At 39.1% G+C, this 25,135-nt stretch overlaps 1 protein-coding gene across 3 annotated transcripts in view; it reads right to left on the reverse strand.

The window, feature by feature from the left end:
- The window catches only part of ZBTB20 (zinc finger and BTB domain containing 20), a 294,745-nt gene that overhangs the window by 173,945 nt on the left and 95,665 nt on the right, over positions 1 to 25,135 (reverse strand). For all 3 annotated transcript variants that reach the window (XM_014462714.2, XM_014462713.2, XM_023760656.1), the window contains exon 2: positions 1,170 to 1,209. The gene's annotated coding sequence lies outside the window, so the exon portion shown is untranslated. The remainder of the gene's footprint in view (positions 1 to 1,169; positions 1,210 to 25,135) is intronic.

A 25,135-nucleotide genomic window follows, 5' to 3' on the forward strand; every position in this document is an offset into this window, starting at 1 on the left:
GGGAGTGAGGACTCAGTGAGGTAAGATAGGATGTTGTGAATAAGGAACCAGCTGTGCTCACCCAAGAGTGGGAAACAGCTGGAAGAAATCGCTTATTTAAATAAATAAATGATTACTTATCACAGAAGGTGATGCCACTACCTGTAGCATCTCTTGGGTGGGGTCTCATGCAGTGACTTTAATTATTTAGGTTCATTGCCCCAGAACCTCTTTCAAGCAGCTCAAAGTAAAATTTATCCAAAATCATTCAGTGCAGCCTAGTTTGGGCTTCAAATAATAAATATTACTATGGTATCATCTGCAATCAAGTTGTTTTTTTCTCTCCAAATGACCTGCATCTTTTCTACAACAGAATGGCACCTTTTATAAACCTCCTGGTGCATGTAATCCGGGATTTCTCTCTCCATTTCTTTTCCTGAACTTTATAATTTCACATATAATTTTACCTAAATGGTTGAAGTCTTGTACTTCTTAGTAAAAGGATATTAGAAATTTGGTCAATAAATGAAAGCTCTGATCTAGAAGCTGAAATTAAAAACAATTGAACACCTGGCCAGTGTGGCTCGGTGGATTGAGCGTTGTCCCACGCACCAGGAGGTCGCAGGTTCAATTCTCGGTCAGGGCACATGCCTGGGGTTTCAGGCTCGATCCCCAGTGGGGGCTGTGCAGGAGGCAGACAATCAAAGTTTTTCTCTCATCTATGTTTCTATCTCTCTTTCCCTCTCCCTTCCTCTCTCTCTAAAATCAATAGAAAACATATTTAAACAACAACAACAACAACTTTGAACCTAGGGATGGGTGTATAACTGAAGAATACATAATTGGCCATTGACCGACAGTGGAGCAACAGCCTAGTTGTTGCGTGTATCTGGCTGAAGAATGTGAGCTACAGTGTTGAGGAGCAGTGACTTTTGCAAACAGCAGCTGTGACAGAGTAAAGAGCAGTCTTTACAGAAGTCCAGTTGCTTGGGCCACTGGTCTTTTCAGGCCCCTCATGGATGGCAACTGCTACCCCCACAACAGCATCGACTCCAAACACAGAACAATCTAATGCATGCTGAAGAAGCGCCGGAAACCACAACGAAGTCAACTGGATAACATGCTAAGAAAGATCCAAATTTCCCACATCTGACACTGTTTTGAAAAATAAAGAAACCACTTCTACTTACATACAGAGAAGGGGCAGGCTGCAGACTGATGGTCAAGGAACTGAAAATCAAAGAAAAAACAAGGAATTAAAAATTAACCCAATGGTACTATGGGGAGAAGGAAAGCAAATCTAAATACTGTATAGACAGGGATGGTTGCTCCTAAAGGACGAGCTGCAGGAGCCCAAAGAAGGAGATCTAACTTCATAACATTTTCCAAAGGTGTGACCTTCTGTTCTCCGACCAACACAGTACTCCCCACCCCAAGAAGTGCCAACCTCATTCTTCGTGACCTTCATTCTGATCTGAATCATATGAGTATTTTGTAGAGTTGTGCTGTGCACTAGAGTAGCCACTAGCCACATTTATTTATTTAAATAATTAATTACAATTTAATGAAAACGTAAATGTTTAGTTCCTCTATCACACTAGCGACGTATTCAGCGCCCAGAAGATTCTCTGGACAAATTCACCACTTCCATGTGTTGTCAACCTCAATTGAGGACCTGGGTTGGTGCTGGCTGAGGACTTGGTACTGCCTCCTGTACCACGTCTCACCAGCCAAGCAACGTCCCCTCTGAAAAAATTATATTAAGATAATACATCTGTCTCCCAAAACATATCTCTAATGATGACAACTTTAGGTTTGGGGGAGTTGACCTAAACAGTTTCTCATTCCTTATTTCAAATTTAATAATTCCCCTTTTTTAATCTTCAACTCACAAGCCAAATAAGCTATAGGGACTGATCTGCTCACCATTGTTTTGATAGCTTCTCTTATAAGAATAAGATTGAAGTAACAGAAGATCCATGAGAAATTAATAAACCAAACAAGGATGCTGAGAAAACAAAGTAGGTATCCCCACCTCCATCCCACTCAAATGTATCAAGGACTTAACACTGATTGCATTCTTGTCTCTCTGACACCATGATTTTCACTACTTCACATAAGGCTTCCAGAAATATGCAAAACAAACCATATTAAAAGAGATCAAGAAGGGTCTGATTAGACAACTCAGCATAGAATAAGGCTAAAGCAGAAAAATGGCAATTAAAGAGATTTCACTTCTCAGCACATTTTCTGGACAAATGCCGATTGCAGAAGTTCCTCCAAAGAGAGAGTTTCTTCTTTATTTCCAAGGTGAAACCCTGTCCATGCACATGCAAGTGTAAGGTGATGTTGCGCTCCATGGACAAGAAGGGCTAAGATGAAAATCCAGGCATAACGTATGCGAAGAGAAGTTGGGGTTTACAATGCTTTCAAAGTGTTTCACAAAATTGATGAGTCCAATTAAAATTTTAAGCAAGGTAATTAGATTATTTATGATTCATTGAAAGTACATACAAACCTGAAATGTATATCATATATGACTGACTAATCTTCAAAGTCTTCAAAACTCTAAGTTTTATTAAATTCTAGTCTCTTCTGCAAGCCAGGATCCTAGACCATTGTAGGGTGCATCTTTTAAAATATTTTTCTTTCCCTCCCTCCCTCCTTCCTTTCTCCTTCTTCTCCCTCCCTCCCTTCCTTCTTTTTCCTCCCTCTCCCCCAACTTTTTTTGAGCTTGCTTTGAAGAGAAAGACAAAAAATATGATTAGTGGTTATCTATGAAATATGCTTGCTTATCGTTTTTCTGTTGCATGTTATAAACTCAATAACTCCAAATAATACAATATGCTATTTTTAAATTGTACTTTGTATTTATGTTCTTATATCTAAGCACATAATAACCCTTTCTAAATTTCAAGGAGCATTTTTTTCATAAAAGTTAATCAAAATTAATTTTTTGATGTGATCAGAAGAGATCAATGTAAATTGTACCCAGATTGACTAATAAATCCAAGGCCTGGAATAAAACAAAACTTTTTCTGGATGTCAAATGACACACAGGCTGTCCATGACAAGAATCCAAGATGGAAAGAAAAATCAGTGTGTTATGTCACAGTCTAAGACAAATTCAAGGAAAGTGAAATAAAAGATTTCATTGGATATAATTGTTGTCTTTATATATTAATGAAAAACAATAATACCCATCCCAATTTTAATATTAAGGCTAAATATTTAATCTCAGAGTTCTTATACAATTCATAAATGTTCATAAACGTCAAAAGGCTCCAACTTCTTGATTGAATTGCAATCTGCTAGGCAATTTTGAGACTATATATTAATCTCTATAGGTTTATTTTTGTTCAGTTCAAATTGTGATTTTATTGATATGCATCCTTTCTGCCTAAGTGATATTCACCTTATATGTCTGCAAGTTGTTTTCATCTGGAATGCAAAGAATTATCTATAATAGTTTTGCATAAGATTAAAAATATTTGCATTGAGCATGCTAGGTTCCAAGTATAAATATCTAGCAAAGAATATGTAACTGCAAAGCCCAGAGGAATGAGGACCTTGAAACATGGTGAAAGAGGCAAGAACAGAGAGGGGGTGACTGTGGAAGTCTAATCTTAGTTTCGTGATTTCCAAGTGGAAATTATTATATACTATCAATCTCCAAGGAACTAAAAGTAGTATTAATTGTAACTTAAATATCAGTCAATTCTGATTCCAATTTATGTAATGTTTAGGGTAATAGTTATAAAGATCTCAGTGAGAATCCTTTCCTTAGAAACTCCCCCAAAACACCCAGTTTCAAGGAGCTCCCAGACTCCATGAAAGTCATCCAGGAATTCCAGGTTAGTAACCCTAAAGGGAGGAGGAGAAAAAGCTCTTTCAATTCTACTGCTCATTGTGTCTAGGACAAGCATGTCAAACTCACAGCCTACAACGAATATTTTTGTGGCCCAGCCAATATAACGGTATGTAAGAAAAGTTTCAATAGAAATTTCATAACTTATTTTTTACAATATCCTGTTATACATAACTAGAGGCCCGGTGCACGAAATTCATGCATGGGGGAAGGGGAATCCCTCAGCCTGGCCTGCACCCTCTCCAATCTGGGACCCCTTGAGGGATGTCTGACTGCTGGTTTAGTCCGTCGGACATCCTTCTTGCAATCTGGGACTGCTGGCTCCTAACAGCTCACTTGCTTGCCTGCCTGATCGCCCCTAACCCCTCTGCCTGCCTGCCTGATCACCCCTAACCCCTCTGCCTGCCTGCCTGATCTCCCCTAACCCCTCTGCCTGCCTGCCTGATCGCCCCTAACCACTCTGCCTGCCAGCCTGATCACCCCTAAGTGCTCACTTGCCAGCCTGATCACCCCTAACCGCTTCTGCCTCGGCCCCCACCACCATGGCTTTGTCCAGAAGGAGGACCGGACAACCAGAAGATGTCCAGTCTATCCGGTCTAATTAGCAAATTACCTTTTTATTAGTATAGATTATTAATAATGAACTACAAAGTTTGCTGATGACTGATTACTATAATCAGGTTGCATTCATTTCCCTTGCGCGCCTTACTTGTAGGCGTACCATTACTCTCCACTAATACTAGCAGCGAGTATTTTAGCAGCCGATTGCCATGTCATTAGTCTTGTACTGACTTGTTTGGTGTGCTCAACAGGAAATATTTTGCTTTTGTAGAACAAGAAAAATAGGTTTCTTTGTGTTACGCTTATTAATTTGTGCAGTTATTCAGTGTCTTAGTTAATGTTCAAGAAAAATAATTAATTTTTATTAAGATGTTCTATTATTTCATGTTAATGATTACTCATTTATTTTAGCCCTTTGTATTCAGCATGTCTCTATCAAAATAAACCTACATTTCTATGAAAATAGCAGCTTTTTTTTTTTTTTGCGGCCCACATATACTTAAACCTTGTTTATTTGGCCCATGTTAGCCTTTGAGTTTGACATGCTTGTTCTAGGAAGTTTTACCAAGTTGCTATATGCTGAAGCCAGGAGTAACCAAATGTATAGAAATTACCTGGGAGAGTGAGTATGACTAGAGAAACACAGATTAAAGGTCTCCCAGACCTTCCTAATTATATATATATATATATATATATATATATATATATATATATATATTTTTTTTTTTTTAAGTCCATAGAGCCTTAGGAACAATGAGGTAGAGAAGTAGTGAGCAGAGAAATGATAGTGTTACTATTAATGAGTTCCTCTATGGCTTCCTGCTAAATAAATGCTTCTCAAGTTTGATTATGGGCCTATCCAGGGAGGTGGAGTCAAGCAACTGGAGTACAAAAGCCACAAAATAAATAATAAAGACACGGTTGTGTATTTGGTGGGGCAGTTGCCCTGTGGCTAAGTACATAATTTAAACTCTTATTTGTACATGTATTCATTTATCCAATAACTATTTTTTAATGTTATAGAAGAAATAAAACAGATACTCTTCTTGGCTTCGTGGAATTTCCATTTTAGTGAAATAAACAAGACTATATTGAGGAGTAAAATGCAAATCTGTATGTATTTTTAGGGTGAAACCTGAGACCTGGCTGACAAGTCTCATTTGTGGCACACTGCTTCAGGCAATGTCCCTAGCATCCTGAGTATTAGTTCAGTCACTCTAACTTGAAGATCACCTACTAGAAGAATTTGAAGAGCAGCATTAACTGTCTATCACTTAATCCTAACTACACAAGTATATACCGTTACTTCCAATTGACTAGAGAAAAAAAAGGAGATTTGAAAAATTGGGAAACTTACCCCAAATCACACAGCTGCTGGGATCTGAATGAGGCTGTACCATTCCAAAGTCTACATATTTTTAACCACTAAATTACACTACCTCTAGGTGGTTCCCACTTTATGTTTTCCCTTGAAATCTGGGCTCATTCAGGATTTCGGAGGCTAGTTTAAGCTTCGCCTTTGGAAGAAGACAGGTTTGGCTTGATTTGCATTCTAAATATTTCACAGTGGTAAGGGAAAGCTATTATTATACCCATTTTATGGTGCGGAAGCTGAGCCACTTGCCAGCTGAGGTATCTGGCTGGGTTAAAAACAGAATCCCAGTCGTCAGTTTCTCATTCCTCTTGACTAACCCCAAGACTAAGTGCTGGTACTGTCCAAGGGCTTTTCTGCACATGGAATTCACCCCGGCTGATAATGAGTGAGACAGACTTTGCTAAAAGAAAATAATAGTGCAATAAAAATATGGAAATAAAAATTGGTTACCTTTAAGCATTGTGAAGAGCAAAGGGAGAGCTTATTCATCACAAATGAATCAGAAAATTAGAATGTGTCACAGCACTGATGACAGAACTGAGGAATTCAGAAGACCTGAAGTTCAACACTTATCGTTCCATCTGAAGAGGGTAAATGGAATGACAACAGGACAGAAATGACCTCTTAGGCCTTTAATCTTTCCGATCTTCTTTCTTCAACGACTGTCTCTAGAAGCTAGGTGGGTTTACATCTTTGTTTTTTATGGGCCAAGAGAATATTTTGATATCCTTTTAATGTTGTAGAAGTATTGTGTTAATTAATTCTTATGTGGGAGTCATTCCAAATAGCAGGATGAAGATTTTTACCTTATTGATTTTCCTAATCCCTTTCTGGCTCCCAGTGTTTTCTAAGGATGAGGTACTGTGGGGTCTTTAGATTCACATGCCTGTTAGAGTGAGTGCCAGCTTCATAGGTTCCTGTCAATTGATATTCCATCTTCACTCTGGATACATTATTTCCTTTATCTGACAGATTCAATAAATTTTCTGCTTGATTTAATGACATTTCATGCACCCTAGATGTGGAAACTTTTAATTCTCTGTTTCCTACCTGGCAAAGATTTATAAGTTAAAGTCAGATGGAAGGGTTAATCAGATGTGCACAAATAGCAGGTGCAGTTGCCAACTAGGTACATTGGGGTCTTCTGCAGACAAGTTTCTTGAAGTATTTTCATTCATTTTTGTCAGTCTTAAGAAGAATATAAAATGCCAAAAATGGTCATTCATATTTTGGGATCCGCTTTTCAAGACCATCCATTTTTTTAAATCTATCTTGAGAAGAACAATAAGAAAATCACAGTGATGCCTTACCTTTCCTTAATAAGCTATGATAACTCTGAATGAAGTCTACCTTTAAAAACTAAGATGATCAAATCATCCTATATAATAAAGAGGTAATATGCAAACTGACTGTCACACCCCCACACAAGATGGCCGCCCCATGTTGTCACAAGATGTCCACCCCCATGTCATCACAAGATGGCCACCCCCATGTCATCACATGATGGCCACCCCTATGTCATCACAAGATGACCGCCCCCATGTAGTCACAAGATGGCCACCACAAGACGGCCGGCAGGGAAGGGCAGTTAGGGGTGACCGGGATGGCAGGGAAGGGCAGTTGGGGGCAATCGGGTTGGCAGGGGAGCAGTTATGTGTCAATCAGGCTGGCAGGGGAGTGGTTAGGGGGTGATCAGGCTGGCAGGCAGAAGTGGTTAGGGGCAATCAGGTAGGCAGGCAGGCGAGCGATTAGAAGCCAGCAGTCCTGGATTGTGAGAGGGATGTCCGACTGCTGGATGTCCCGGAAGTTGGACATCTCCTGATGGGTCCCAGATTTGAAAGGGTTCAGGCTGGGCTGAGGGACACCCCTCCCAGTGCACTAACTTCATGCACCGGGGCCTCTAGTGATTAATAAAATTAGAGAATTCAGAAACTAAAGTTCAGTAATTAGGTCTGAGGCTGTTTCTGACCCTGAGACATTGTTGAGATACAACTGGCTACTCTATCCTACCACACACAAATCCTCCTGAGCCTTCCTGATTCTAACAGGTATCGGGCCTGAGGAATTATAATGAAGTAAAAGCAGTAGTGCTGGAAGGGGTGGCAGGGACTGAATTTGTTTATTGCATTTAGGATGATTTTTTATACCTCCTAAAATAGACCAAAGTCTATGGTATGATGATATTCAGGAGCTGGCTATAATCTGATCCCCAATACTAGTAACTTTTCCCTCCATACCTCAAAGTCCTGAAGTTGTAGCTTTATGGATTCCAAATGGATACCAGGACCATTTACTATAGTACACTGATATACTTTAGGGCAGTGGTTCTCAACCTTGACTGCACATTAGAATCACCTGGGAATCTTTTTAAAATCCTGATTTCTGGGCCTCATCCTTCGGAAATTCTGTTTCTTTGTTATGGGGGGCGGGGCACAATATTAGTAACAAAGAAACAGAATTTCTGGAGGATGAGGCCCAGAAATCAGGATTTTAAAAAGATTCCCAGGTGATTCTAATGTGCAGCCAAGGTTGAGAACCACTGCTTTAGGGGATACTGAAAAGGTCTGGCATTGCTCTCATGTGGTGCAATCAATTGGAAACACTTGGTCACAATGCTGCTCACAAACCACCATTAATGACATTTGGTACAAAAAAGGTTGTGCCTATTATAGGGCAAACTCATCCAGAGACTCCTTAGTCTCTCACACAGAAAGTAGCATGTTAGTGGGACAGAGGGTTTTGGAATAAATATGGGTACAGCAGGAAAAAGAAACATCCAGAAGAGTGTGAAAAGAAGGCTCTCTTTACTCAAATGGTTCATTCAAATGTTTTTTTTTCTTTTTTTAAATACAAAGAGAAAAATCATGACACAGAATTTATATCAAAAATACGTTAAGCAGGTACTTATACCTAATGGTCTATTAGATACTAAACCTCGAGGACAACATGGGCACAATCTGTGGTTTAAAGACATCAATATCTTTCCATAATATAGATTAAAAATGTTACTTTTGTCCTTGTCACCACCAACTATTTGCTTAAGAGCATCCAAGATGTTTCACAATCTGGCCCCAATCCACCTCTCTCATTTTTTTTTCTCACTACTGTTTCTTTACATTCTGTGACAGGCTATTTGCTCCTCTCTGAACATACCTAGGGAATCTTGGACACTGAGCCTTTGTTGGTGGTTTACACTTGAATCTCCCAAGCCTAGCATAACCTATACACAGCATGACACTTCGTTTGTTGAATAAATGCTGTCTTTCTATTTTAGGAGGCAAAGATGGTAGAAAAAAAGTTGCTAAATCAGTAAATAAATAGCACCGGAGAGAGGTCAAGGAAAAGTTAATTTTAGTGAGTTTTAGGAGTGGGGGCAAGATGAGTTTGAAGATTAAGAAAACTGATGTTCTTTATTCTTGGGTCTAGCCAATACTATGAGTCAGTTACTTTTTTTGGGAACAAGTTTCAGCCTCAAGGTTAAATGAACACAAATGCTCTGTCCATCAGCATATAATGAAAAAGCTGTGGCTATTTCCACATCAGCACAGTAACATGAAAACATGCAATGCTGAACTCAGAGGCATCGTATATGACAGAACTTTTAAAAATAGTCCTCTTTGCCACTCTTGTACAGAAAGAGCTATAAAAACAAGAGTAAATGTTTAAAAACTGGACTGGGATAATTTCACTTAGGAAAAAAAGAGCTGAGGTATATCTTCATAGTTTTCTGACTATAAGAAGAGCTGTTATAAAGAGGATAATTATTGTTATTTTTGTCCTAGAGAAAAATGGTATTAAACTGTCCAGTGAAGAAATAAAATTAAGACTTAAAGATGAACAACCTAAATGTACAAGTGGTAAATAACAAAGTAGATTGCAAAGAGCAGTCAAAAAATTTAAAAATAAAAAAGATCCTCATCTATTTTGGTTGGAATAAAGGCAGCTCTGCCTCCACTCAGGAGGATGAATTCAGTAACTTCTTTCATCTTGTTTAGCTCTAAATTATTACAAAATCCCATAAGACATTGACTCTAAAAGTTGTACAGAATCACCAACACAGTTGAATAAAATACATTACAGTTTGAAAAGTATTAGGCAACACAGAGAGTCTGTAAGTTACTAAATTCAAAATAGTATAAAAAATGCTTACATTTCAATTTGGGAATTATGATTCAATTTGCCAAGAGTATATGACACAAATAGAATTGAGGAAAAACACACTTCAATCTACTATAGTTTTAACATAATAATTACCTAAAAGTAAAACATTATAACAATTAATTCTTTCATGTCTGAGAAATTTAGCTGAATATTTCATAAACCTGGTATGAATATGCATAGAAGCTCAATCTCCAATTTAAAAAAAAAGTTAAAAAAATGACCAGAAAATAATATAAGAACTCACTATCATTATTCCCAGGACTATCTTCGAAGACATCAGTAGAATCAGGGAACGAGTCCTTTCAAGTGACCCAAATGGGACCCATGTGACTAAGAAAGTAAATCTCACAACAGACCTAGAAAAAGCTCTAACAGGGGTGGCAAGTTACTGGCTTTCTTGTCTTTACCTTGTATCTTGGAGCTCGGCTGAAGTGTCCATTGCATACAGCACACAGGATTAGATGAACAGTTCCAATGACCTTGCCTGAACCAAATTCACTTAAAGCAGTTTGCCACATATCTTAAATAGAAGATGAGCCCATTCTCTCTGTGGCCCAGATTTGGACTGGATCACTGAACTATTGCCCAACTCTTATAAGCAAAGCACTAACATGTACCAATCAACAGGCAGCCCATAGCAGAGGCATCAGGAAGGTCAAAATACACACACATAAGAAATTGGCAGTACATTATAGAAGAAAGCTATTTCTAAAGACGGACTTTGGCTGTTAAAGCTTTTAAGTGCTGTTATTCAACCTTTGTTAGGGAAAAAAATCAGTCCGTGTAACTTGTAAAGATCCAGTTAGAAAAAAAGAGACTGAGAGAGAGAAATGCAGTTTTATTTTGCAACCCATTATTTTCATAAGAACACGAATAAAAGAGATAAACTATGCCAATTTCTCCATAGCTGATTTGTTACAGGATATTGTTCTAGTCTTCACTAATGACTGCTTGAGATTGGTTATTACTGTGATCAGGAGTTGGGAGGACCGAGGTCTAAGGCCTTTGAAAAGAAAGATTTTGTTCAGTATCCACAGAAAATAAAGGCAGCATTAAGCTAACTGACAACCTAACTAGGACAATGGCTGGTGCACGTAGCCATTGCTATGTTGTTTCAAAAGACAGGAATGAATGGAACAGCAAAGGTGTCAAACTAACCAGCAACTTGAATTTTGAAAAGCTATGGTACAGTATGCTGATAATGTAGGTTGTTAGAATTCATAAAACTTACTCCTGGACTCCCTCCCTTCTTATTTCCACATCCATCGGCCATTGAAGAGAAACAAACAGATGTGACTGAGACTGCCTCTTTGGGTACCCTCTTGGTCACTCTCCATCCTCCCAGCCGTGGGCAAACTACGGCCCGTGGGCTGGATCCGGCCCATCTGAAATGAATAAAACTAAAAAAAAAAAGACCGTACCCTTTTATGTAATGATGTTTACTTTGAATTTATATTAGTTCACACAAACACTCCATCCATGCTCTTGTTCCGGCCCTCCGGTCCAGTTTAAGAACCCATTGTGGCCCTCGAGTCGAAAAGTTTGCCCACCCCTGTAACCCTAACTTGCTCTCAGTCCTCTGAAAAGTTATTAACTTAATTGCTTGATACTTCCTCTCATGAGAATTTGCATTTTCTCAACTATCTCTACTCTAAGTTCCAAATTCAGGTGATGAGGTCTGAGGGAGGTATTTGGTGACTGTTGTTTGTGTGTGGTGGTGGACTCTGTACTGGACTCTTCTAATTTCTCAGTCAAGGGGGTCACCTGCTTCCTCAGCTCAAGAAGCCAATGTTACTTATAGTTCAACTGCAAATGAAGACATGCATATATCATATATATTTTTTTCTATCAGCAGTTATAATCATTTAGGGACTTTCTATCCATACACTGCCTACTGATGTCAGAGTAATTTAGGCAGGAATGTAAGAAAACATAAATACACTAAAACTTTACTAACAGTTCTTTTTTAGTGATTTCCTCAGGGTTCATCTCCATTGGTTCCTGGCTCTTTGTTAGCCTCCGCTCAAGGAGACTTTTCCACACACAATATCTGTCTGCCCTAGAAAACCCTGCCTGTGAAATTTCCTTATTAATACCTGAATTCCTGCATTCACTACCTAGGAATTGAGGATGTTGTCTGCTCTCTCACCCCCACTTCATGAAAGGATTAGATTGTAAACAACCTAGCGGGAATCCTTCAGGGCAAACCATGGCAGAGCTGATCTCAGCAGGCAGGCAACCTGTGGCAGTCTCCGAAGGCAATTATGGAAAGGGGAAGGATTCACCCACACTTTCAGAAAGAAATGATATTGTTTCCAAGAGGAGACCTAGAAAATAAGGCACATTAAAAGAAACTGAGCAAAGTCCTCACTTTCTTGTCTCTAAAGGTGGTCCATTTGTGCCCCAGAGTGTGCAGGTTCATAGCTTTCATTCAATTTTGTAAGTCTGCACATGCATGGTTTCTCCTGCAGGATTTGGTCTGGAGGAAGTGACCCACCCACAACTCTAGAGCTAATTAACTCCATACTGAGCATTTTTTTTCTCATTTCACACATCCATTCCACACTTTAAAGGACCCAGCAGTGTATGAGCAGGGGATTTTTTTTCTTCTCAGTGAGGAAAGCATGGTGATGGGAGGGCTGGGATGTAGCTGCTCTAATTCAAAACTACATGTGACCCTAAAACATTACCAAATAACATTTTATTCCAAGGTGTGGAAATGCTAAAATATATTTGAATTAAACCCTGTTGTTTCTATTTTAAATAAGTAATACATAATAAATACTAAGGTAGCAAATTAGATCTACATCCAGAGAAAATTCTTTTAAAAAATCCCATTTTGCCCTGGTCAGTTTTGCTCAGTGGATAGAGTATCAGCCCATGGACTGAAGGGTTCCAGGTTCTATTCCAGTCAAGGGATATGCCTCAGTTCAATCCCCGCCCCAGTCGGGCATGTGTGGAAGGCAACCTGTTGATGTGTATCTTTCACATCGATGTCTCTCTCTCTCTCACTCTCTCTCTCTCTCTCTCTCCCCCTTCCTTCTACTCTCCCTAAAAATCAATGGAAAAATATCTTTGGGTGAGGATTAACAAAAATAAATAAATAAATAAATAAATATCCCATTTTACTGGAAAAATTTTAAAAAGACCCACAGCCTCCTCCTTATCTTTAGCAGTTTGAACAAAAGGTTCCAACGAGAAGAATGACATAACTCATTTTTTCCATTCCAAGGAATAGGCTTATGATTTTCAAGTTTTTCATTTTCGCCGAAGTGAGTACCTTGAAAACTCTAAGATGATCACTGTTGTCTAACTTTTCTAAAAATAAAAAGAAAGGGGAACATGATGGAGGGTGACTTAATGGAATCAGCTTGTCAACGTGATGAAACGGGAAAAGCTTTTACAGAACGTGTCCACATGATGAAATAAAGAATCTTTAACATCATGTATGTAGTGCAGAATGGTTTTTGTCATGCCAAAAGAAAGGAATATCATTAATTTAGACAGTAAGTGTGAGGTTCTGTTAAAAACCTCCATGGAAGAATCATAGAACTACATCCTGGACAGGCAAGTGGAGCCAGACAATTTCTAGTTCTTTTACAAACTACCCAAAGAGCTATCAGATTTTAAGTCTGTCATATCTGGTACATGATAAGAAAAATTCTGGGCTATTCCCTCAGCTATACTTGTTCATGGTCTCAGAGTTTTAAAGAGTTACACATAAATGGACAAGAAAATGACCTCCCCTTTCCCCGTCTTAGTTAGGCCAACTATCAGATCGCTCTCAAAAGCATGTGTGGCAAATTCGCCCATTTTGGTAAGACTTGGTCATAGAGAGTGCAAAGTTTTGTGTGAACTTTTGACCTCATTTTCCTCTGAAAAGTGATTTAAGCTTCTCAAAGGCATGGCTGCCAACTGGGAGTGTCAGGTGGGTAAAACTGGCCCCAAAGGCAAAACATAGGGTACAATGAGGCACAGTTTGTTTTTATTTACACTGGTCAGACATTTTATATTTGACATGCAGCCTAATTCCAGTCTTTGGCTGGAACTGGTCATCCTTCAGTAGGGTTGTTCTGAGGTCAAAGACTCCTTCCTGCCCATCAGACTTTCCAGGTTCCCTGATGTTTAGGATTCCAAGCTTTATCATGATCTATGAGGCCAAATCCTCACTACCTCTCTGACCTTATTTCCCATCATTTTCATGTCAAGATGTTCCAACTGGCAACCTAAGGGAGTGGACAGGAATAGGAATGTGAATGGAGATTAAAAGGAATAAATCAATAAAAGTTAGTAATTATGCCCTTGTTAAAATTCAGCTCTTTCATGGAGAGATAATTGTATTTATAACTGAGCTTCCCTTGAGGAATTGCTTTAGATAAGGAAGAACATGCAAACCATCGCCCAGATGGAGGCAGGTATTCATCCATTAATTTAACAGATATATATTTTTAGTTTATTATTAATTACTGTGCTAATTAGACTCCACTCCTACTCTCAAGGATCTTCCACTCTTATGAACGTTTTAGAGAGTTTTCATGTCTCCATGGTTACTGGCAGGTTATTAGCCCACTTAGGTAAATTATGATAAATATAACAACCTCTCTTCCTATTTCTTATTCAATCTTTTCAATTGCCCCATGTCATCCATTAAGCCCTCATGAGTGATCTGATCCTTTGTGTCCTATATTATTAACTTAGCTAATTTTCACTTAGATAAGAAACCCCTTCACTCCCAACTATCATTTCTCAAACAGTCAAGAAAACATTATAAACGTCTTCCCAGAACTATTTAAGTATTTACAATGGGTCATAATCTTATGCAAAGTCATCTCATTCTCAGAGAGGAATGAATGGAACACATGTCCCTGGTCCCTGTGCTCCTTATAACGAGGTGCCTCCACATCTATTTTCATCATTTCCGAACCTAGATAACTTAGGTCAATGTCAGTGAACATGGTATAAACCCTCCTTAGCTTGCTCAGCTTTTTATTCCTCCTCATATCCTTTTAAACAAAAATGGAAGAATTTAATAATGTACAGAGCAGCAAATGTTCTCCCCTTGTTTCTTTTTAGATATTTCCTTCTTACATAAACAGTGTTGGTGGAATTATAAACACCATTGTTCTACCTCCATGTTAATATTCCTATTATCTTGCATAAACAGAAGTGAATAAATACGTACATGACACCAATCAATCCCTCTTTAAAAAATGCAGGTTTCAGCTTTCTAAACAGTGGAGGAAGAATGAATGAACTCAACATGTAGTTTACCTGCATATATTTTGAATGTTGATAAAAGTAAACCCAAATTACTGCTTAAGTTCTTTTCAGACTCACACCAGCCATTAACACTCTCCTTTCAGCATGGGGTTGGGGGGAACTAATGGCACTGGGTCCAAGTCCCCAGGGTCAGTGGGTAAGGGGGGCAGGGGTTAAGGGGCTTGCTTGGCAGGCAGGAGATGATGTTAAGCTGGTAGGGCAGGAGATTTTGAATGACTGGGTAGGTAGTAGATATTTCCTGGCACTGAAAGGAATATTTTTTGTAGAACAAGTGACCAAGAAGAGGTCATCTGGGGGCATAAGAGAGAGAGGAACATCAAAACCAAACATAGATGTGCTCCGAGGGGACTGGGCAAAATGGAAATCTCTATTTTTCCTTCTCCTCATTGGTTTCCCTTCTTCCCTAGAGTGCTTTCTCTTTCCATCATCACTTCATACTCTTCCCCCTCCATACTTCAGGTCTTTGCTCTGCCTCTTTATAACAAAGAAGCATTTAGAAACAACTTAAGTGACAGTGAGACAAAAAAAAAGGAATTTAGAGACAATGTGATAATATATTGCACATTTATATATAAAAGAGAATACAACCTATATATGATTAACCATGAACTAGAATTTAGGGCTTTTGAGATTTAAAAAATTCATGGTATGTCTAGTCATATTAATCTCCAGACTAGTTGGTTTTTATCACTGCAGGAAAGAGCTATAAGAGAATCATGAGCAGGAAAAGAAACAAGGGCGGGGGGTGGTGGTGAAATTATGTAAAGATTTATATTTGAAAAGAAAAAGGGACTTCTTCAATTTGTGTATTGAAGTGCCCTCCAAATTGTTTTTTGAACTTAGATGTAAACAATATCAAGAGAAGCAGCTTAGAAATTCTCACAGGGTTTAGGAAACTTCTAAACCCTGAGCATTATGTTCATCATAGTCACTCAAGCAAGTAAAGGATAACTACAGCATGGAACCTGGCAGTGAGTAAGAGGAGTGGTTTACTTTGCCAGTCTGACCTACAGAGGCAGGGCCCACAGGAGCAGTGGTCTCCTTATGAAAACCATACAGAGACACCCGTGTTTATGTGAATACATAGGACATGAAGGATTAGCCAATAGTGTCATCTGCAAGTTATATACAAAGTATTTCCTAATTAAACATCAACTTGTTACCCTGTCTTCTTGGGAAAAAATTCAAATTCCAATATAAAGCTTATGGGAATACTTTATTTGGTCATTGGGTGGGGAAGGTTACTGAGACATATGACAAAAAATTCAATGCCTAAAAGCCAGGAGGAAGCAAGGAGAAGGGTGCCAACTCTGGGGAGTCTAACAGAAAAAATAAAGGATCTTAAAATAAGAGAAATAAAAGAGCATAATTTGAGGGAAATATCAGTACATTTTTGGAATCTGAGGGAAAAACTATAAAGCATTTGCCTCTTGTCAGTTATCTTCATTGCCCCATGGGAAGTTCCTATTTGTCTACTTTTACATACATGAGGACACTCTTTTCCTAAGAACCAGCCTTCCATGCTAATGGTGGTAATGATGGCAACCTTAAGTTATTGGCAAAGTTGGGAATGAAACCTTGACCTCCAAGCTATGTTCCTGACTCCAGTCTATGACCTCCAAAGTATTCAGTCTGTTTTCGGTGGTTTCTCTGGAACCAATGGCAAACGATATGTGTACCAGCAGCAGGCTCTTTCTTGGGATATATATGCTTCCAGAAAACAAGTACTCTACCTTCTCACTATGACTTTTTGATTTTCATTTGTTTTTTCTTTTTTCCTACACTAATAATTTCCAATTTCTTCTCTACCAGTCCAGACCACATTGGTTAACTATAAAGACATCTACCAGCTTCATCAGATCCCTCATCTGTGGTTCTCAACTGTACCTAGCCAATTCTTCAGCCTAGATGAACCCGTTCCTGTGTGTCCTCCTCAGTTCCCAGGCTGCTGAGCAAAGCAGGAGAAAAAGGAAAAAAAAACTGTACAGATTGATGCTTCACCAGACTCCTGGTTTCCAATTTGAGCTGGGGGTTCAGAAGTACTTTACAACTCCTTTATTTGTTCCTATTCAGTTTCCTTTTCATTTCTCAGTTTCCATTTATCACTCTAATTAACTCCTTATAACTCACCTCCTACCCTTCATTAACCTCGCCTCTTTTTTTCAGAGAAGACAGAGGCCATCAAATGGCATTCTCATCACTTCTGTCAAAACCCACCCATAACATTTCAAAGACTTTTCTCTGTCACCAATGGCCTCTTCCAGAATCTTATTGTATCAATTACTCCTTCTTTCTTCTGTATTTTCCTACTGCCTGCCAACATGCTTCGGCAGCCAGAACCATAACTAACAAACAAAAGACCATATTTTATGGACCTAATTTTTCCCTCTTTTGTACCACCTTCAAGTTTCCTAAATATATTTATTTCTCAACACAGTACAATCTGGTTTATCTGTCTAGCTGTTTCTTATTACACTGCTAAGAAAGACCCACAGGCTCCTCCTTATCTTTAGCAGTTTCAAGAGAAGGTTCCAATGAGAAGAATGACATAACCCCAAAATCTCTGAATTGCTAATTCCCAAGGTTTATTCTTTAACCTCCTTGTTTTATTTATTTCTTTTTAAAGTAAGTTTCATTGATGAATATTTTACATACATTAAATTCACCCTTTTTATACCCTTCTACAGTTCAAGAAGTTTTGACTTCTGTGCTGGTTCCTTGATGATTATAAAGTCAAGTCCAAATGCCTTTGATTCACATACAAATCCCTTCAGAATCTCAAGCAGTGTTACCCACACAACTCACTGTCTGGTCACAACCATTTAACAAAGTGTGCTATGTACATTCATGCCTCTTAGACTTTCTTCATGTTTCCTCTATAAATACACAAGTTTTCATTTAATATAGCAAATGATATCAATATCATGATGTCAATTTCCAATAGAATCATAAAACCGGATGTTATTCTGAGAAGTTGATTTTTTTTCAAAATAGAAGTTAACCTTTAAAATATTGCTACTTGAAGATCTCCATTATTTTAGTGTCATGAGTTGAACTGTGTCTCCTCCCAACCCCACATTCATTTGTTGGAGTTCTAGCCTTTAGTAACAGAATGTGACCTTATTTGGGAATAGTGTTGCTGTAAACATGATTAATAAAGTTAAGACAAAGTAATCCTGAAGTAGGGTGGGTCCCTAAGGTATAAGTATATGACTGGTATCCTTATACAAGAGAATAGGGTGATATTTCTACGAGTCAAAAAACACTAAAGATTCTAGTAAACCATCAGAAGTTAGGAGAGAGGCATGGAACAGATTCCTCTTGGAGCCCTCAGAAAGAACCAAGTCTGTTGGTACTTTAATCTTGGGTGTCTAGCCCCAAGAACTGAGAGCAATAAGTTTGTTGTTAAGATACCCAGTTTTGTGGCGCTTTGCTAGGCAGCCCTGTAGTTTAACATACTTAGTAAATAAATCATATTTGAGTATACTGAAATACTAATTAGCTCATTCACTCATCAGATACTTATCGGGTACCTACAATGTGCTAGGCACTGGTCTAGGTAGGATATTAAGATGTGTGGCATCTCAAAAACTCAAAATATACTTGTTGAATGAATTAATAAACACATCGTATTACTGAAGTTTTGGTGTACTAATGAGCAATTTATCAATCAACATAGGATTGATTGAATCCTACCATTTATTTATTTAACCAATATTTAATGAATACCTACTATGTGTAAAATACCACAGAGGAAAACGTTATTGATAGGCCAAGTTCTTCACCTTCATGAAGCTTAAATTCTAATGGGGGAAACAAACACCAAACAAGAAAACAAGACAAATTGTGTAATTCCACTCTGTGCCCCACTGACAATCATAAGCATTTATTCTCTAAAGCCCCAACTCGTGAACAGTGTTCAGGGCATTAGTAATATTTAAAAATATTCCTAAATATCATGTCCTGAGAGTCTGCTTCCATTCCTACAATCTCTATATAAGCCTGAAATATCCCTAAGATATATGAACTTAAACAGTTCTCTAGATTTTCTGATTTAAGCATGATTTTAGGAGTTTACATGTTACTTCAGCATCTATAAAATAATGATCAACACAATGACGTCTGACAGTGGGGGAGGTGTACTGCACAGAGAGGGCACAGGTTGAAAGTATTTGGGCAAACATCCCCAAAAGCTGGGTTTCTCAGTCAGTCAGTTATTGAACATGTGTTTCTTAAGCACTTACAATGTGCCAGCCCCTTGCTGAAGACAGTACAACTGTGGACATAACTGGTATGTCTCTGAGCCCCACTGAGCTCACATTCTAAAGGGAACACCTGAACAGCTACCTTCCCAGTCCATTCCTTAACTACAAATGTGGTGAGGCTACATGATGAGTGCAGCAGAGCACCTGGGTCAGAGGCCTTGGAGGCTTCCTGAGAAAGTGATGCCTGAATACCACTTTGGGGACAAAGTATGGGCATTTGTTAGAGCAGGGATCATGCAGTTCTGTTTCCTGTTCCTCATCTCCTTTCATCCACGTGCACACATTTCAAATACTTGAAAGTGTACTTCAAATATATAAAGAACACCAAAACTAAACATGAGAGAAGGACTCTCCAGAAGAAAGGGGCCAAAAATAGAAGGGGGAAAAACCCTCCTAATCTCACCATTTGTTTTGAAAACACCCAAAATGATTAAAACATATTTTAAACTAAAACATATGAACTAATCACTTGCCAAGTTTCATTTTTAAATCAGAGTCATTTTTGAGGTTCATAAACTGAAAAAAGAGTCCTCAAATATGAACTCGTGTTTTTCTTTTCCTGGCCCTCAGTTGGCTTGAAGTATTTGCTGTGAGGTTGTAGGAAGGGAGAGGAATCCATTGGTCAGACACGTGTGGCAGAATGCAAGCTCCACGAGATCAGGGCACTGTTTGTGCAGAGCTGTACCCCTGATACACAGAGGAGTGCCTGGAAGATAGCAGGGACCCAGTGAATACCTGCTGAGTGACTAGCTGCATGAATAGCTTGGGCATTTGAACGAATACTCCAGCTCGCATTTCATACGCACACCACACTGTGCTTTAGGCCAGTAGTTCTTAACCTGGGCAATGTTTGCCTCATCAGGGGATCTTTGGCAGAGGCCAGAGATGCTGCTAAACTCCTGCAATGACAGGGCAGCCCTGCACAGTGAAGATACACCTGGCCCCCAAATCTCAGCAGGCCAATGTTATAAAGCCCTGCTTCAGGCCCTCTGTTTCTATTGGACTGTACCTGGCAGTGTGGCCTCCATACCTTTGGGAGGAAGTTCAGTCCTGGAGCCTTCTGGCTTCATTCGCATTCCCTTCAGGACCCAAGGAACTGTCCCACCTAAACCATGCTCAGAGACAGGCATTTCTGCCTTTTGTCCTTCCTGGGTCTATATGCAGTTGTTGGGGAAAGCACCTGAAAAAGTCCATCTCTACAATGTCAGTGAGTAATTTCTATAGCTTATTGGAATTAGCCTGAGCTTATCTAAGAATATATCCCCATTTCAGTAAAATTAGCTTATTTAGAGACTAGTTATGAATCTGTAAGAAGAAGGAACATCCACCCCTAACTCAACCAGTTTATCCACCTCTGGTCGGGATCTGCACACAAGTCTTGTTTTATTCATGACTAGTGACCTGGTGCACAGATTCATGCACATTGAAAGGAAATTAATTAGAAGGTGGCCGGTGGGGCAGGAATGGGCAAGATGGCCGGACATGCCCTGGAGCCAACCTCCCATGGTCCCTCCCTGGTCAGCTGCACCTGGAGTGGTGCTGTGGCTAGAAGGGCATCTGCAGAATGAGTGGGGTCCCTCAGGCAGGTGGGGTCCCTCGGCCTGGCCTGCAGGGATCGGGCTGAAACCGGCTCTCTGACATCCTCTGAGGGGTCCCAGAGCGCAAGAGGGCACTCTGCAAAGTTGCTGTTGTACAGGGTGTGAAACGCAAACACAAGTGTGCAGTAAACCAGATTGGGGGCGACTGTGTCCTAGCAAAAACATAACCCACGGTCGAAGGTGTAATCGTGCGGCCCCACGAGGAATTGGCTTCCTCCTCTCTAGTTTTGGGGTGCATCACTGAGAACTGGCAGCTTCTGCATTGAGTGTCTGCCCCGGGTGGTCAGTGCACATCATAGCAACCGGTCAGACGGTTGGACACTTAGCATATTAAATATATATAGTCAACTTCAAGAATTCCAGCACAACCCACTGTTGTGCCTGCAGAGAGCCTGGGTTTATAGCCTTGCCCTGCATATGAAAGAGTAGTATCCGATTCTGGTTTCAGTGGGGAGACATCCATGGTGCCAGAGGAGTTACGTGCCAATTTCCCCAATAATGGTCGCACCTGTCGTCTTGGTAATGTGGCATATGACCCATTGCCATAGAGACTGCACACACCAACAGTGCAGCCTTACAATTGATGGGGAAGACACATTTTGTACCTTTTTTTGGAGGAATACAAACACAAGAAAGAACGGGAGACTGTCAATAAAGAGGCACTGCAAAAAGGAGTGCTTGATAATCATAGTTCTAGAAATGTGGGACAACAGAGATTACAACTACTACTATAAAACCAACAAACTTCCCATGCAAAGGTTGCCTCTGTCAGGAAAATTTCAAGTCAAGGAGAAGGAACAGGCATAAGGTATTCTAAAATAAAAAGTAAATAAATGAACCTACCATGATGTAGAGGTGACAAAAGTGGTATAATCTCACTTATATATGGAATCTGATGAACAAAATAACCTAACAAACAAACTGGAGACAGACTCATGGATACAGAGGACAGACTGACAGCTGTCAGAGGGGAGGGGCTGGGGGCTGGGTGAGAAGGGTGAAGGAATTAAACAAAGAAAAAAAAAGACTCATGGACACAGACAACAATATGGTGATTACTAGAGGAAAGGGGGTTGTGGAAAAGTAGATGGTAAAGGGAATGGAAGGAGACTTGACTTGGGGTGGTAAACATACACTATGATATACAGATGATAGTAGAATTGTATACCTGAACCTGTATAATTTTATTAACAAATGTCACACAATAAATTCAATAAAAATAAAATAAATAAATGATTCAAGGCAAGAAAAAAATTAATCTAGGAGAAAAATAAAATTGAAAGTTACATTTCTATAGGGTGGCTGACTTACAGGGAGGCTGGCCTTCAAAGAACAACTGAGTGCCTGTTTCCTTCCCCACAAGTAGAGAGAAAAAGAATACAGATAACTTCCCTTTCACTTTTAAACAAGTTCCTCCTTAAACATCCCAATGGTTTGATGTTCTAACAAATGAGTATGATGCACACCAGTCAAATAAAACCTGACAAAAACTCTTAGAGGATACATAAATTATGGAACATTGTTCACAATGCCAGCAGGCTCATTCCATAGTTTCTTAAAATAATGAGAACTCAGATTTCACTGACACTGTGGTCTCAAGTATATACCTTTTCTCTGTGCACAATTTTGAGGTATACAGTTATTACAGAGATAAAAGCATGTCTGCAGTGTAAAGGGTGCAGGTGTTGATTCGTAGATATTTTTAATTAGAAACGAAGGTTGGAGATAGGATGCAGGTTGGTATAGGGCAGTGGTAGGCAAGCTCATTAGTCAACAGAGCCAAATATCAACAGTACAACGATTGAAATTTCTTTTGAGAGCCAAATTTTTTAAACTTAAACTATATAGGTAAGTACATTGTTATTAACTTAATTAGGGTACTCCTAAGGCTTAGGAAGAGCCACACTCAAGGGGCCAAAGAGCCGCATGTGGCTCGCAAGTGGGGGTGAATCGAAGACAAAACTAGTCTACAAAAATGTCACATGAGTGATTATAATTTCCTTGATGTCCAGGTCTCTATTTGGAAATGTAGTACACATATATCCACTGCTCATTGGAATCCCCATTTCCCACTTTTAACTACTATCATGTTAATATGTCTCAAATATATATTTCGAGCCATTAGTTCTCTTCTGACTTCTAGTCCTCTATATCAAACAACCTACTGAACAACACCAATTGGATACCTCAACATGTCCAAAGCTGAATCATTTACTCTTCAAAGTTTCTCTTCCTTCTATGTTCCCTATGTAGTCAAATCGCACCATCATTTGCCCAATGCCCAAGCTCCCCACTTGGGAATCATTTGTTGCTTTTCATCACCCCTCAAATAATCACCAGATCTGAAATTCTAATGGAATTTCTTTAATAACCAAAGGAGGTTTTGGCATAAAAAACAATATTTATAGTTAATTGGTTTTTAAACTATTATGTGCCTGTGTCTATCTAAACACACATATATTATTCTATTTATTAATCCAGTAATTTCAGTATAAGAAATACCACTTTAGGGAAGGGTGAGGTTAGTAGGTAGAAAATTTGGGATCTCAAACTATTTCACCTGTCAGGGGGCTGGAAGAATGAGAGGGTCTAACCTGGAAAAATCTTCCAGAATGATTCTATCAGAGTCATCAATGAATACACCAAATGTATTTGTAATAACTAGAATAATGAGGGATTCTGAGTCTATATTATACAAAGAGAATTTTACAACTCATGTCCTCTATGTTCAATTTCCTTTTACCCAATTCTTTTCCAGTCATTTTCTGCTTTATAGCATGATAAATGTAGACACTATTTTGTTTCCCCCATCAACCAGGTTTCTTGATTCTAGTGACCTTTTACTTATTGATGTTTCTCACATTTCTAGGTCTCTCATTCCCACTGCACCACATTAGCTCGGGCCTCCATTATCTGTCACTTGTAATACTGTAACAGTCCATTGTACTAAGTTCTCTTAGATTTCTGAGCCTTTTGCACATGTCACTACTTGTGTCTAAAATACCTTTATTCCCTGATAAACATTTACCAAATGAGAAAGTAATAAATGTTTTAGATGTTGCTGCTTTGGGTTCTGAACAGAAGTAGTAGCCTATCTAATATTCTGGATAAGCCTGCATAAAATGCTCTTGCTTTCAAAATTAATTTTGAAAAATCTGAAAATTTTGCCATGGAGAATCATGGGGCCCATGCCACAATATTAAGTTTTACATTAATAGAAACACCTGCGAACTCAGGGAAAAAACACTCATTCTTTTTCTTAGTTCATCTAGCAAATATTTACCGAACACCCTTTATGAACCAGGCACTGATCTAGACACTGAGGATTTCTTCAAGTATAATACAGGAAAATAAACAACAACTCCAAACCAAAAAACCAAAAACCTGCCATCATGGGGCTTTACTAGTATATCCTGGGGTAAGGGGATATAAATATATTAATAAAACATTATATCTGAAGGGAAGAGTGCTATTAAGAAGAATGAATCAGAGGAGTTGGTAGAATTTTAAACATGGTGGTTATGAAAGGCCTTACTTAGGAGTAAAAAATAAACAAAGTCCTGAAGATGTTGAGCAAACAAGGTTTTATCTTGGGGAAACATTGCAGGCAGTGAGAGAAGCAAGTGCAAAGGCCCTGAGGTGAAATATATGGTAGTTAAGAAAGCAAGGAGGGTAATGAAACTTGAGAGGAGTGAGCGAGGGCCCACAAGTAACAGGGAAACTGGGAGTGCAGGGCCTTCTGGACAATTGTAAAGGCTTTGGCTTTTCTTCTGGGTAGATGGGGAGCCATTAGAGAGTTCTGAGCAAAGTGACATGCAGTTACATCACATAATTACAAAGAATCACTCTGGCTGCCATTTTGAGAGTAGACTATAAGTGGCAAGGCCAGAAGCAGGGAAGATAATTAGGAAGCTATTGCAATAATCCAGGCAAGAGATGATAATAATTTGATTCAGGGTAGTAGTGGTGGTGAAAATGAGAAGTGGTTAGACGTGGGTGTACTTTGAAGACAGACCTGCAGAATTTGTTGATAGGTTGGATTTGTGAG

Source organism: Myotis lucifugus, unplaced genomic scaffold (genome assembly GCF_000147115.1).
Source record: "Myotis lucifugus unplaced genomic scaffold, Myoluc2.0 scaffold_188, whole genome shotgun sequence".
NCBI classification, from domain to species: domain Eukaryota; kingdom Metazoa; phylum Chordata; class Mammalia; order Chiroptera; family Vespertilionidae; genus Myotis; species Myotis lucifugus.